Source organism: Carassius carassius, unplaced genomic scaffold, assembly GCF_963082965.1.
Source record: "Carassius carassius unplaced genomic scaffold, fCarCar2.1 SCAFFOLD_106, whole genome shotgun sequence".
NCBI classification, from domain to species: Eukaryota; Metazoa; Chordata; class Actinopteri; order Cypriniformes; family Cyprinidae; genus Carassius; species Carassius carassius.
In genome coordinates, this window is record NW_026775207.1 from 38,889 (window position 1) to 52,500 (window position 13,612).

Consider the following 13,612-nt stretch of genomic DNA (forward strand, 5'->3'; position numbering starts at 1 on the left):
TCCTGTTCTGTTGCTGACACCTCAGGAGGAGACGGTCCTGTGCCGTAGCTGACTCATCAGAAGGAGACGGACCTTTTCCGTTGCTGACTCCTCAGGAGGAGACGGTCCTGTTCTGTTGCTGACTCCTCAGGAGGAGACGGTCCTGTTCTGTTGCTGACTTCTAAGGAGGAGACGGTCCAGTGCTGTAGCTGAGTCCTCAGGAGGAGACGGTCCTGTTCTGTTGCTAACTCATCAGGAGGAGACGGTCCTGTTCTGTAGCTGACTCCTGAAACACACTCTCTCACACACAGGAGGAGATGGTCATGTTCTGTAGCTGACTCCTGAAACACACTCTCTCACACACAGGAGGAGATGCTCCTGTTCTGTTGCTGACTCCTCAGGAGAAGACGTTCCTGTTCCGTAGCTGACTCCTCAGGAGGAGACGGTCCTGTTCCGTTGCTGTCTCCTCAGGAGGTGACGGTCCTGTTCCATTGCTGATGTTTCAGGAGGAGACAGTCCTGTTCTGTTGCTGACTCCCTCAGGAGGAGATGGTCCTGTTCTGTTGCTGACTCCTCAGGAGGAGAAGGTCCTGTTCCGTAGCTGACTCCTCAGGAGGAGACGGTCCTGTTCCGTTGCTGACTCCTCAGGAGGAGACGGTCCTGTTCCGTAGCTGACTCCTCAGGAGGAGACGGTCCTGTTCCGTTGCTGTCTCCTCAGGAGGAGACGGTCCTGTTCCATTGCTGATGCTTCAGGAGGAGACAGTCCTGTTCTGTTGCTGACTCCCTCAGGAGGAGAAGGTCCTGTTCCGTAGCTGACTCCTCAGGAGGAGACGGTCCTGTTCCGTTGCTGACTCCTCAGGAGGAGACGGTCCTGTTCCGTAGCTGACTCCTCAGGAGGAGACGGTCAGAATCAGAATCAGAATCAGAATGAGCTTTATTGCCAGGTATGTTCACACATACGAGGAATTTGTTTTCGTGACAGAGCTCCGCAGTGCAACATAACAGCGACAGAACAAAAAACACAATAACGAATAAAAATACAAAAAAATACAAATAGGTGGGTAAGGATTGACAATATACAAATTGACAATGTATGGCAGGTATATTAAAATGAGCATTTATGTATGTACATGTATATTATGTGGAAAAGTTTTAACTGTACGCTAAGTATGTGTGGTGGATAAATAAGTGTATGTGTATATAAATATAAATATAAGTAGTGTAGTGTGTTCCATGTATGTACATGTATATTATGTGCAAAAGATTTAAGTGTACGCTAAGCATGTGTGTTGGATAAAAAGTGTAGTGTATATAAATATAAATAGTGTAGTGTGTCCCACAGTTATTATCAGCTGTTCATAAGATGGATTGCCTGAGGGAAGAAACTGGTCCTGTGTCTGGTTGTTCTGGTGCTCAGTGCTCTGTAGCGTCGACCAGATGGCAACAGTTCAAAGAGGGAGTGTGCTGGATGTGAGGGGTCCAGAGTGATTTTAACAGCCCTTTTGCTCACTCTGGATAAGTACAGTTCTTGAATAGATGGGAGGGTTGTACCGATAATTCGCTCAGCAGTCTGGACTACCCTCTGTAGTTGTTCGGTTCTTTAAGAATATCCCCACCGAACGGGGCGTCAGGAGAGGACACGTTGTTACAACTCGTTGTGGGTTTTTATTTACCCTGATTTATTTTTCATAAACAATTGATTAGTCCACACACATCAGCAGGTTATAAACCTGGAGAAATGGAGAGGTTACAATGTAAACAACAATATTGATAGCCACATACATAATATACCATAAAATCTGAATATAAATATATATTACATATTATAACATATACAAATATAAGTAAAATATAAATTTCAATATAGTCAGTATTTAATCTTATAAATATCATAATATACTTAGTATTTAAACTAAATGACTACACAAAGCACATGCATATTAACACAGAAATGCAACAACTTCACACACACCAAATATACAATGTCAATGTTACACATTAAACCAATAGCGTTCTCAGTCTGTTGACTCAAAGTGAAAACAGTGAGTGTAGTTCTAAGTGGCATCGCTGAGCATAGTAATCCATTACAAAATGTAAAGTGATCAACTACATTACCCATCCAGCACTGCAAACAGGAAGTAACTCGTGTGACAGTGAAACGCTCCAATTTCAAACATTTGCCTTTTATATAGCCACGGATACTATCGAGCCGACAATATTAAACATCAGACCGCACACAAGGTTTTATCAGCGTGACCAAAGTAACAGTTTTCAATCATACAAACCGCGCACATGTAACGGCAGCACAGCAGTAACGCAACAGACAACAAACTCAATGGATAAAAACAGCACCTTACCGGTGGCGCATCTCTCCTGACGAGACAACATGCCAAAATGAATACTCGCTCCCGCTTATAGCCCGCGCTCATTCATTACTGGATTTAACACACCTGTTTGGGATTTGACTGGTCTGTGCTTCAATCAGGTAAGTGAAACCTCCCACCTATTATCCTGCGTTACATTACGAACACCCGTGACATAGTGAACGCGACAGTAGTCTTCTGAGGTCAGATTTAGAAGCTGAACTGAACCAGACAGTTACTGAAGTGCAGAGGATGGATTCGATGATGGTGGAGTAGAACTGTTTCAGCAGATCCTGTGGCAGGATAAACTTCCTCAGCTGGCGAAGGAAGTACAACCTCTGCTGGGCCTTTTTCACAATGGAGTCAATGTGAATGTCCCACTTCAGGTCCTGAGAGATAGTGGTGCCCAGGAACCTGAATGACTCCACTGCAGTCACAGTGCTGTTCATGATGGTGAGTGGGGGGAGTGCAGGGGGGTTTCTCCTGAAGTCCACAGTCATCTCCACTGTTTTGAGCGTGTTAAGCTCCAGGTTGTTGAGAGTGCACCAGACAGCCAGCTCTTTAACCTCCTGTCCTGTCTGACTCGTCACCGTCCTGAATGAGGCCGATGAGTGTGGTGTCATCTGCAAACTTCAGGAGCTTGACAGAGGGGTCCTTAGATGTGCAATCGTTAGTGTACAGGGAGAAGAGCAGTGGGGAGAGAACACAGCCCTGGGGAGCTCCGGTGCTGATTGTACAGGTGCTGGATGTGTATTTTCCCAGCCTCACTAGCTGCTGCCTGTCTGTCAGGAAGCTGTTGATCCACTGACAGACGGAGGTGGGCACGGAGAGCTGAGTTAGTTTGGGCAAGAGGAGGTTTGGGATGATCGTGTTGAAGGCAGAGCTGAAGTCCACAAACAGGATCCTCACATAGGTCCCCGGTCTGTCTAGGTGTTGCAGAACATAATGCAGTCCGATGTTTACTGCATCGTCCACAGACCTGTTTGCTCTGTAGGCAAACTGAAGAGGATCTAGCAAGGGTCCAGTGATGTCTTTCAGGTGGGCCAGCACCAGTTTTTCAAATGACTTCATGACTACAGACGTTAGAGCCACAGGCCTGTAGTCATTTAGTCCTGTAATTTTGGATTTCTTTGGGATAGGGATGATGGTGGAGCGTTTGAAGCATGAAGGGACTTCGCACAGTTCCAGCGATCTGTTGAAGATCTGTGTGAAGATGGGGGCCAGCTGGTCAGCACAGGATTTCAGACAGGCTGGTGTAACACAATCTGGGCCTGGTGCTTTTTTCCTTTTCTGCTTCCGGAAGACCTGGCGCACCGCATCCTCGCTGATCTGTACTGCAGGTGTGGGGGAGAGAGGGGGATGCAGGAGGTGTGAATGGTGAGAGTGCTTGATTGGAGAGGTGTTCAGGGTGGGTTGCAGGAGCTGTTAATGGTGTGAACGGTTGTGTGGAGAGGCATTCAGGGTTGGTTGCAGGAGTTGTTATTGGTGTGAACGGTTGTGCGGAGAGGTGTTCAGGGCAGGTGATGGGTGTTCTTTCAAACCTGCAGTAAAACTCGTTCAGATCATCTGCCAGTCGTTGATTCTCCACAGTGCTGGGGGGTGGTGTCTTGTAATTGGTGATCTTCTTTAGGCTTTTCCACACTGATGCGGAGTCGTTCAAAGTGAACTGAGTCCTTATTTTTTCAGAATAATTCCTCTTTGCCACTTTGATCTCCTTTTCCAGTGTGTATTTAGCCTGTTTATACAAGACATTGTCCCCCTTCCTGTAAGCATCTTCTTTGGCCTGACGGAGCTGTCTGAGTTTTGCAGTGAACCACGGTTTGTCATTGTTGTAATTTAGTTGAGTCTTGGTAGGAATACACATATCCTCACAGAAACTGATACATCCAGATCGGTGGCAGCAGCTTCAAAAATACTCCAATCAGTGAGGTCAAAACAAGATTGTAAATCCTGCTCTGCTTCATTAGTCCATCTTTTTACAGTCCTTAATACAGGTTTAGCAGATTTAAGTTTCTGCCTGTAGGTCGGTATAAGATGAACCAGAAGGTGATCAGAACGTCCCAAAGCTGCTCGTGGAACAGAGTGAAATGCATCCTTTATTGTGGTGTAACAGTGATCCAATATATTACTGTCTCTTGTGGGACAAGTAACATGCTGTCTGTATTTTGGCAGTTCACGGGAGAGATTGGCTTTATTAAAGTCCCCAAGAATGATTAAAACAGAGTCTGGGTGTTGTTGTTCTGTCTCTGTGATCTGCTCAGCGAGTTTCTGTAAAGCTGAGCTCACGTGCGCTTGAGGAGGGATATAAACACTAACCAGAATGAGCGAGTGAAACTCCCGCGGCGAATAGAATGGCTTGCAGTTAATGAAGAGCGTTTCGAGATTTGAGCAGCACGTCTTCTTTAACACAGTTACATCTGTACACCACCGTTCATTGATGTAAAAGCATGTCCCGGCGCCGCGCGATTTCCCCGTTGATTCTGCGTCGCGATCCGCTCTAAACAGCTGAAAGTCCGGCAGATGGAGCGCGCTGTCCGGTATGGCGTCATTCAGCCAAGTTTCCGTGAAACACAGAGCAGCAGAGTGAGAGAAATCTTTATTTGTCCGAGAGAGCAGAAGCAGTTCGTCCGTTTTGTTGGGTAGAGAGCGGAGATTTGCCAGATGGATGCTAGGCAACGGCGTTCGAAATCCGCGTTTTCTGAGTCTCACAAGCGCGCCAGCTCTTTTTCCCCGTCTGCGCGTCCTCTTGAAGCGTGTGATCAGCGCAGCCGCTCCGCCGACAAGAATGTCCAGCAAAACATCAGAATAGTCGAAAACCGGTGAAATATCGGGAGATGTGTGTTGCCGAATATCCAGCAATTCGTCCCTGGTGAAACTGATTGCAGGAATATAACTAAAGACAGGACAAACTAACAAAAACACAAAAACAACTGCAGAGCACGTCACGGAGGCAGCCATCCTGTATCGGCGCCACTCGTCACTCCTGTTCCGTTGCTGACTCCTCAGGAGGAGACGGTCCTGTTCCGTTGCTGACTCCTCAGGAGGAGACGGTCCTGTTCCGTTGCTGACTCCTCAGGAGGAGACGGTCCTGTTCTGTTGCTGACTCCTCAGGAGGAGACGGCCCTGTTTTGTTGCTGACTCCTCAGGAGGAGACGGTGCTGTTCCATTGCTGACTCCTCAGGAGGAGACGGTCATGTTCCGTAGCTGACTCCTCAGGAGGAGACGGTCCTGTTCCGTAGCTGACTCCTCAGGAGGAGACGGTCCTGTTCCGTAGCTGACTCCTCAGGAGGAGACGGTCATGTTCCGTAGCTGACTCCTCAGGAGGAGACGGTCCTGTTCCGTAGCTGACTCCTCAGGAGGAGACGGTCCTGTTCCGTAGCTGACTCCTCAGGAGGAGACAGTCCTGTTCCGTTGCTGACTCCTCAGGAGGAGACGGTGCTGTTCCATTGCTGACTCCTCAGGAGGAGACGGTCATGTTCCGTAGCTGACTCCTCAGGAGGAGACGGTCCTGTTCCGTAGCTGACTCCTCAGGAGGAGACGGTCCTGTTCCGTAGCTGACTCCTCAGGAGGAGACGGTCCTGTTCCGTTGCTGACTCCTCAGGAGGAGACGGTCATTTTCCGTAGCTGACTCCGAAGGAGGAGACGGTCCTGTTCTGTTGCTGACTCCTGAAACACACTCTCTCACACACACACACATTCTCAAACACTCTCTCTCTCTCTCTCTCTCTCTCTCTCTCTCTCTCTCACATCACACACACCTAAACTTTCTCTCACACATACAGACACTCCCATCCTCAAACTCACTCTCTCACACACACACACACACACACACACACACACACACACACACACACACACACACACATTCTCGAACCCTCTCTCTCACACACACACACACACACACAGACACACACATTCTCAAACGCTCTCTCTCTCTCTCTCTCTCACACACACACACACACACACACACATTCTCAAACTCTCTCTCACACACACACAGAGATGAAGTGTAAGTGTCTGATTTCCCCCTGATCTGATCTGATCTGATCTGGAGTTACACAAAAGCATAACTTGCAGTGACAGACATCAGCAGGTGATTCAAACCCTGAGCTGCATCTGCCTTTCACTCGATTTATACATATTTCTAGACAAGTTTTGATTTTCTTGTTTTTCTTTCACCACGTCTTCTTAAAAAAAAATCACTATCACAGTTTGTAAAAATGAATACTTAAGTATAAAAGCTTTTGAAGATCAAATGGATCTTGTGTGAAAAGCTTCTGTGACCCACATCTCATGTTTTCCTTTATAAATCTGTTAATTGTTGTCGTAGCTTTAAATACTTCCTTTGTTGGTACATCGTTTGATTCAGTTTAAGTGTTGTCTTGAGTGGATAAATAAAATAGTTGTGTTGTTAACTCTATATGTTTATGTTACCCCTTTAAAACCATCAGAGGGAAGGTGGGGGCTCATCCCGGATGTGAACCCAGGGCATCAATAAATGTTTTAGAACTCAGAATAACTAGAAAAATATATATATTTCTTTCTTACATTTTGACACTTTCCATAACCACGTTAGGCCTATAAATGTCACAAAATAATCTCTTGCTGGTATAGAAAAGGATTTAAAAAGATGTAAATGTGAGAAACAGCCACAGAATGTTAAAGTGCTGCTACACAACACCTGAAAACAGAATTGTAGAACGAGTGAATACTTGACTTGTAGCTTGTAAAAAACTTCTAGTCTGGTTTCCTTTGACTCGTCATGACCTGCAGGGCTTCTGAGAAGCTCACGTATCTTTGAAGTATTTTTAGGATTGGCAGGGTGATGCAAAAAACCCAATCCCTGCTTTCATAATGTGACACCAGGATCGCAAAGTTAATAGCCTTGCTGTTACCACATGGGCTGATCAATCTTCAAACAATTAAAATTTCACCTTTTTTATGATGACTGGCACCTGCGAGTAGATGCAGGGAGCAGAGGCAGAAAACAAGAGGCTATTTACAGATAATGCTGAGCAAGAGAAAGTTCCCACAGCTGAACTGACATGAAGAGAGCGACTCGTTCGCATCTGATTTATGCAACCTGCAACAAAAAATGGAAACGATTGAAATAATGGATCCAGAGAGCCAGATGACAGCACTGCTGGACGACTCTCTGGCTGAAGAACAGCAGAATGACGCCGTGGAGGATCTGAGCAACAGGTGAGGAGCTCAAACACACATCAGAGGAGATCAAGCAACAAACCACAGCTGGATCATGTTTCATGTGTTTAAAGAGTTGCTTCTGCTCACCAACCCTGATTTTATTTGATCCAAAGTACTGCAAAAACAGTAAACTTAAAATAACTGTCTTCTATTTGAATCCATGTTAAAATATAATTAATTCCTTTGATTTGAAAGCTGAATCATTACTCCAGTCACATGATCCTTCTGAAATCATTCTATTATTCTGATTTGCTGTTCAAAATGTATTATTATTATTTAGTGCTCTCAAACAATTAATTGTGATTAATCGCATCCAAAATAAGTTTTTGTTTACATAATATATATGTGTGTATATTTACTATTTATATATAAATACACATGCATATATATACATATATTTCAGAAAAATGTGTTATGTTTGTACAAACCCGATTCCAAAAAAGTTGGTACGCTACAAATTGTGAAAAAAAATCTGAATGCAATGATTTGGAAGTTTCCAATTTCAATAGATGAGCATAGATGAGATATTAAATGTTTAAGCTGATAAAATGTATAATTTTAAGTGGAAAATAAGTTGATTTTAAATTTCATGGCATCAACACATCTCAAAAAAGTTGGGACAAGGCCATGTTTAGCACTGTGTGTCATCCCCTCTTCTTTTTATAACAGTCTGCAAACGTCTGGGGACTGAGGAGACAAGCTGCTCAAGTTTAGGAACAGGAATGTTGTCCCATTCTTGTCTAATACAGGCTTCTAGTTGCTCAGTCGTAGGTCTTCTTTGTCACATCTTCCTCTTTATGATGAAGCAAATGTTGTCTATGGGTGAAAGATCTGGACTGCAGCTGGCCATTTCAGTACCTGGATCCTTCTTCTACACAGCCATGATGTTGTAATTGATGCAGTGTGTGGTCTGGCATTGTCATGTTGGAAAATGCAAGATCTTCCCTGAAAGAGACGACGTCTGGATGGGAGCATATGTTGTTCTAGAACTTGGATATACCTTTCAGCATTGATGGAGCCTTTCCAGATGTGTAAGCTCCCCATGCCACACGCACTCATGCAACCCCATACCATCAGAGATGCAGGCTTCTGAACTGAGCGCTGATAACAACTTGGGTTGTCCTTGTCCTCTTTAGTTCGGATGATATGGCATCCTAGTTTTCCAAAAAGAACTTCAAATTTTGATTTGTCTGACCACAGTCCATTTTAAATGAGCCTTGGCCCAGAGAAAACGCCTGCGCTTCTGGATCATGTTTAGATATGGCTTATTTTTTGACCTATGGAGTTTTATCTGGCAACGGCGAATGGCACGGTGGATTGTGTTCACTGACAATGTTTTCTGGAAGTATTCCTGAGCCGATGATGTGATTTCCATTACAGTAGTATTCCTGTATGTGATGCAGTGACGTCTAAGAGCCGAAGATCACGGGCATCCAGTATGGTTTTCCAGCCTTGACCCTTACACACAGAGATTGTTCCAAATTCTCTGAATCTTTGGAAGATATTATGCATCTGTAGATGATGATAACTTCAAACTCTTTGCAATTTTTCTCTGAAAAACTCCTTTCTGATATTGCACCACTATATTTCGCCGCAGCATTGGGGGAATTGGTGATCCTCTGCCCATCTTGACTTCTGAGAGACACTGTCACTCTGAGAGGCTCTTTTTATACCCAATCATGTTGCCAATTGACCTAATAACTTGCAAATTGGTCCTCCAGCTGTTCCTTATATGTACATTTAACTTTTCCGGTCTCTTATTGCTACCTGTCCCAACTTTTTTGGAATGTGTAGCGCTCATGAAATCCAAAAGGAGCCAATATTTGGCATGACATTTCAAAATGTTTCACTTTCAACATTTGTTATCTATATTCTGTTATAAATAAAATATTAGTTTATGAGATTTGTAAATCATTCCATTCATTTTTTACTCACAATTTGTACAGTATCCCAACTTTTTTGGAATCGAGTTTGTATATTAAATATATTTATATATAAGTTATATTAATATAAATATATACATGTAAATATTTTCAAAAATATATACGGTATGTGTGTATTTATATATATCATACATCATAATATACATCATAAATATGTACAGTGCACACATATATTATGTTAACAAAAACATTTATTTTGGATGCGATTTATTATGATTAATCGTTTGTCAGCATTATTTTTATCAATGTTGAAACTACCTGAGTAGAATTTTATTCGGTCATGTGACACTGAAGACTGGAGTAATGATGCTGAAAATACAGCTGCACATCACAGAAATAAATTACAGTTTAACAGAGATTCACACAGAAAACAGTTATTTTAAACAGCAAAAATATTTCACAGTATTACTGTGTTTGCTGTATTTTGGATCAAATAAATGCAGGCTTGGTGGGTAGAAGAGACTTCTTTAAAATCATTACAGATCTTAATGTTCAAAAACTTTGGACTGGTAGTGTACACTGTTAGCATGAAGTTTCCAACATAAGAACACAAAAATCAGCTTGTTACTAATGAAATGCTTAATGTTCACTACCCTGCAGTTTGAGAGAGTTGGTCCAGGACGGTGCGGTCAAGCCGAAGCTCCACTGCCTGATGATGGATCCTTCATGGTGACGGTCCAGAGCGAGGTCAGCGGGATCGTTTGGGAAGCCGCTTCCAGCCGCTGCTCCACACCTTGGGCTTCCGAGCTCAATGAACCCGGATACAGCTGCTGCGGCTCCGGAGCGGCCGGCAGGATCCTCTTCATTATGGACGAAGAACTGATGAGCAGAAGGAAGCCCAAGTCTGAGAAACCAATGTCAATGTCAATGTCACCTTTATTTATATAGCGCTTTAAACAAAATACATTGCGTCAAAGCAACTGAACAACATTCATTAGGAAAACAGTGTCAATAATGCAAAAATGATAGTTTTTTTTAAAAATGATAGAAACCAAAATGCTCCATCAGGTCAGTCACGAGATCCTCACTGAAGCGGAGAGACCGGCCATGGTGGAAGTGTCCCGGCCCAATGTGACACCAGAAGAAGGAACAGAGGAGCACAAAACAGCTGATCAGAGAGAAGAAAAGCACCATTTATACTGATACTGTAGAGACGGAGAAGAGCGTTTCAGTGATACCAGAGCCCAGTGTCCAGATCCCGTTTCTGCCCATTCAAGTGTCCCGAAGAGGACAGACAGCTGAAGACTACTTTGAGAAGTTCACGCTCCTTGACCATCAAGCTCCATCCGGAGCATCACCAGTAGAAGAAGCCCAGCAGGAAACAGAGGACAAGTTCACAGAAGAAGATGATAAAGCAGTTGGTCCTGAAGTAGAAACAAGACTTTCTGGAGTCTCCTCAGCTGTGAGTATGCTTGACATTTCTGGCGAACACTTGGACGATGTGTTTTACGGCGGAGGGAGTGAGCCACCTTCCTCTGCGAGTGTTAGTGAAAAGGAAAGAGTTTTCCAAATCCTCTCTGAAGGAAAGTGGAAGCATCTTGTTTGGAAGCGAGGAGTCAGTCCTCACTCCCATATACCTTCCTGAAGGTCCTCCGAAAATCATTGACCCCAACCTGCCAAAGCCTTGGTGTTTCTCTACTCGGGCCTGTGAGCGTGACCTCCGAAAAATCCTTCCACAGTCAAGCTTCTGACTCCGAGGACAGAGGATATCTTGAGAAGTTGGTGCTCAAGGTTGAGACTCTGGGAGACAACATTCCTGAGATACGTCCTGAAGAACCGCATGACCCTTTCAGACTCACCGGATACGAGATACACCACAAAGAAGAAGTGGACAATCAGGCAGAAGAGCAGGGAAGAGATCACGGATTTCTTTAGGAAATCACAGCTGGAGGAAGAGGAAAAGATCAAAGCTGTCAGGACGCCTCGGGTCACTTTCAAAGATGAAGCGCCAAAGAATAAGACAGAACAGGCTAGAGATTGTCCATCGCTGACTGATGGCACAGACGGTTGTCAGAGCTGCAGTAAATTCGACACGCACAGATTTTGCCCCAAGACAAAAACCAAAGTCAGCAAGCGAGAAGAGCTCTCCAGCACCAATCCAATCTAAAAAAAAACCACAGTCAGACCCATAATTCCATGCCACAAACCCTTCCTGGATGTGAGCCTCCTGCTGTGCGTCCAGACCGAGGACGAGACTGAAACACCAGACGCTGAAGAGAACACAAGCTCTGCAGAGGTGAGTGATCAGGACACTGTGTGATCTCTGGAGACTCTACAAGAGAGAAACCCACAAATCTGCTGCATGAGGACCACACACTCATAACTGCAGAGAGCTCCAGCTGCTTTGAGCAAGAATGAGTGAGGTTTGAGCCTCACTGATCCATTTGCATCTGCAACCGTCCTTCAACACAACAGAAATCCAGTAGAACGTTATCAGGTGTCTGTCATGATCAGTGTTGGGGGTAACGCACAAGTAACCAAGTTACATAATTAGATTACTTTTTCAACTAGTAAAAGTAACACACTGCTTAACTTAGAAGGAAATATCAGTTATTTATATAGTAATTTTAGTTATTTCTGAATAGAGTTGATCTTTCTTCTTCAAGTGATTAGTTTGAGGTGCGCCCTCTACTGTACAGACCAGAACTTACATTTCCTTCAGCCTGACGAGGATTCACTTCACTTTTGATGTGAAACTGTATTTACATTTGTAAAATTACTTTTCTACATTAAAAACAAACAACCAAGCCCTGTCCAGATTTTAAAAGTAACTCAAAAGTAACGTAACGCATTACTTTCCATAAAAAGCAACTAAGTAACTTAATAAGTAACTTTTTAAGGAGTATCCCAATATTGTAATGCATTACTTTTTAAATAATCTTTCCCCAACAGCGCTCATAATGCATCTGAGATTCAAGTGGATAAACAAATAAATATGGTTGGCAGCTCCTGTACAGATTGATTTTGATTAACAGATTGAGAAATGATTTAAAAAAGGTATAATGTATAATAACCAGTGCTTGAATTATGTACAGATGGTTATAATCATCACTTCTTGAAGTTAAACCACGTGGTGCTGCTCAGGCCTCAGCTTGGGTGCAGATTCTTCTGTTCTTGATTTAAAAATAATAAACTTTTGTGAATACCATTAATAAAGTGTAGATTATTTACTGTACATTGTGATGTAATGTACATTGCCAGGATAAAATATTTCTAAAGCACACAGTGAGGATCTTGTCTTGAAGACATATTATACGTAAGGAATAAATGTGGATCTTCTGTGTATTAATGAGTCTTACCTTCGGTTCATAGAGAATCTGACGTTCGAGTCCAGATCCACCTTTAATTCGGTTCGATATCTTCACTTTACAGAGATCCAGACATGAATCAAAGCCTTACATTTTCTCTTTTCAACAGATGCCTTTATACAAATGAGCAAAAACCATATCCAACATTTTCCCACAAGTAAAAGATTTTAAACCTTTAAAATCAGTTTGGAAAAACTTCTGTCGAACTGAAATATTAAAATATCTTAAACTGTTCCCACACCAGGAGTCTGTTTAAACTCAGAAGGTGAAGATCATAATCACATACACACCTGATGAACCGAGATCATATCATGACAATCATCATCATCTGTGAGAAATAACCACTGGAACAGAGTGTTGGACAACTATTATTATAATTATTATTAATCTCTCTTTACACCCAGTGTTGTGTGGACATCTTACTTCAGTACATCATGGTTTTATTGCAGTTCAGAATCGTGTAGAAAAACATGTGCCTCATTAAACAGCACAAACCTGCGGGAAACACAGGTCAAAGATCACCTGATTAACCACCATCATCATCATCATCTGATCCCGCTGCCAGTCGATCACGTTCAACATGAGATTGCAAATAAAGTGTAAATATGATTTCAAATACAACATAAGAAGAATGATGAGCTCCCCAAAAGAGAATTGTTTTAATGTCAGATGTGTGATTGAGTTCTCCGCTGGACCTCCAGAGATTCCCAACCGGGAGTGTTTACAGAGACTAAAACATCCAGACGAGAACGTGCTTCCTAACGAGAACAGAGGATCCATCCTGGACCCTTGAGAAGACTCAGTCGAGCTTACAC

At 43.3% G+C, this 13,612-nt stretch overlaps 1 protein-coding gene across 1 annotated transcript in view; it reads right to left on the bottom strand.

The window, feature by feature from the left end:
- Positions 1 to 12,812: 12,812 nt before the first annotated feature.
- LOC132139450 (protein zer-1 homolog) overlaps positions 12,813 to 13,612 on the bottom strand; it is a 60,160-nt gene continuing 59,360 nt past the window's right edge. The window contains exon 17 of the mRNA XM_059547809.1: positions 12,813 to 13,612. This exon is cut by the window's right edge and continues 314 nt beyond it. The gene's annotated coding sequence lies outside the window, so the exon portion shown is untranslated.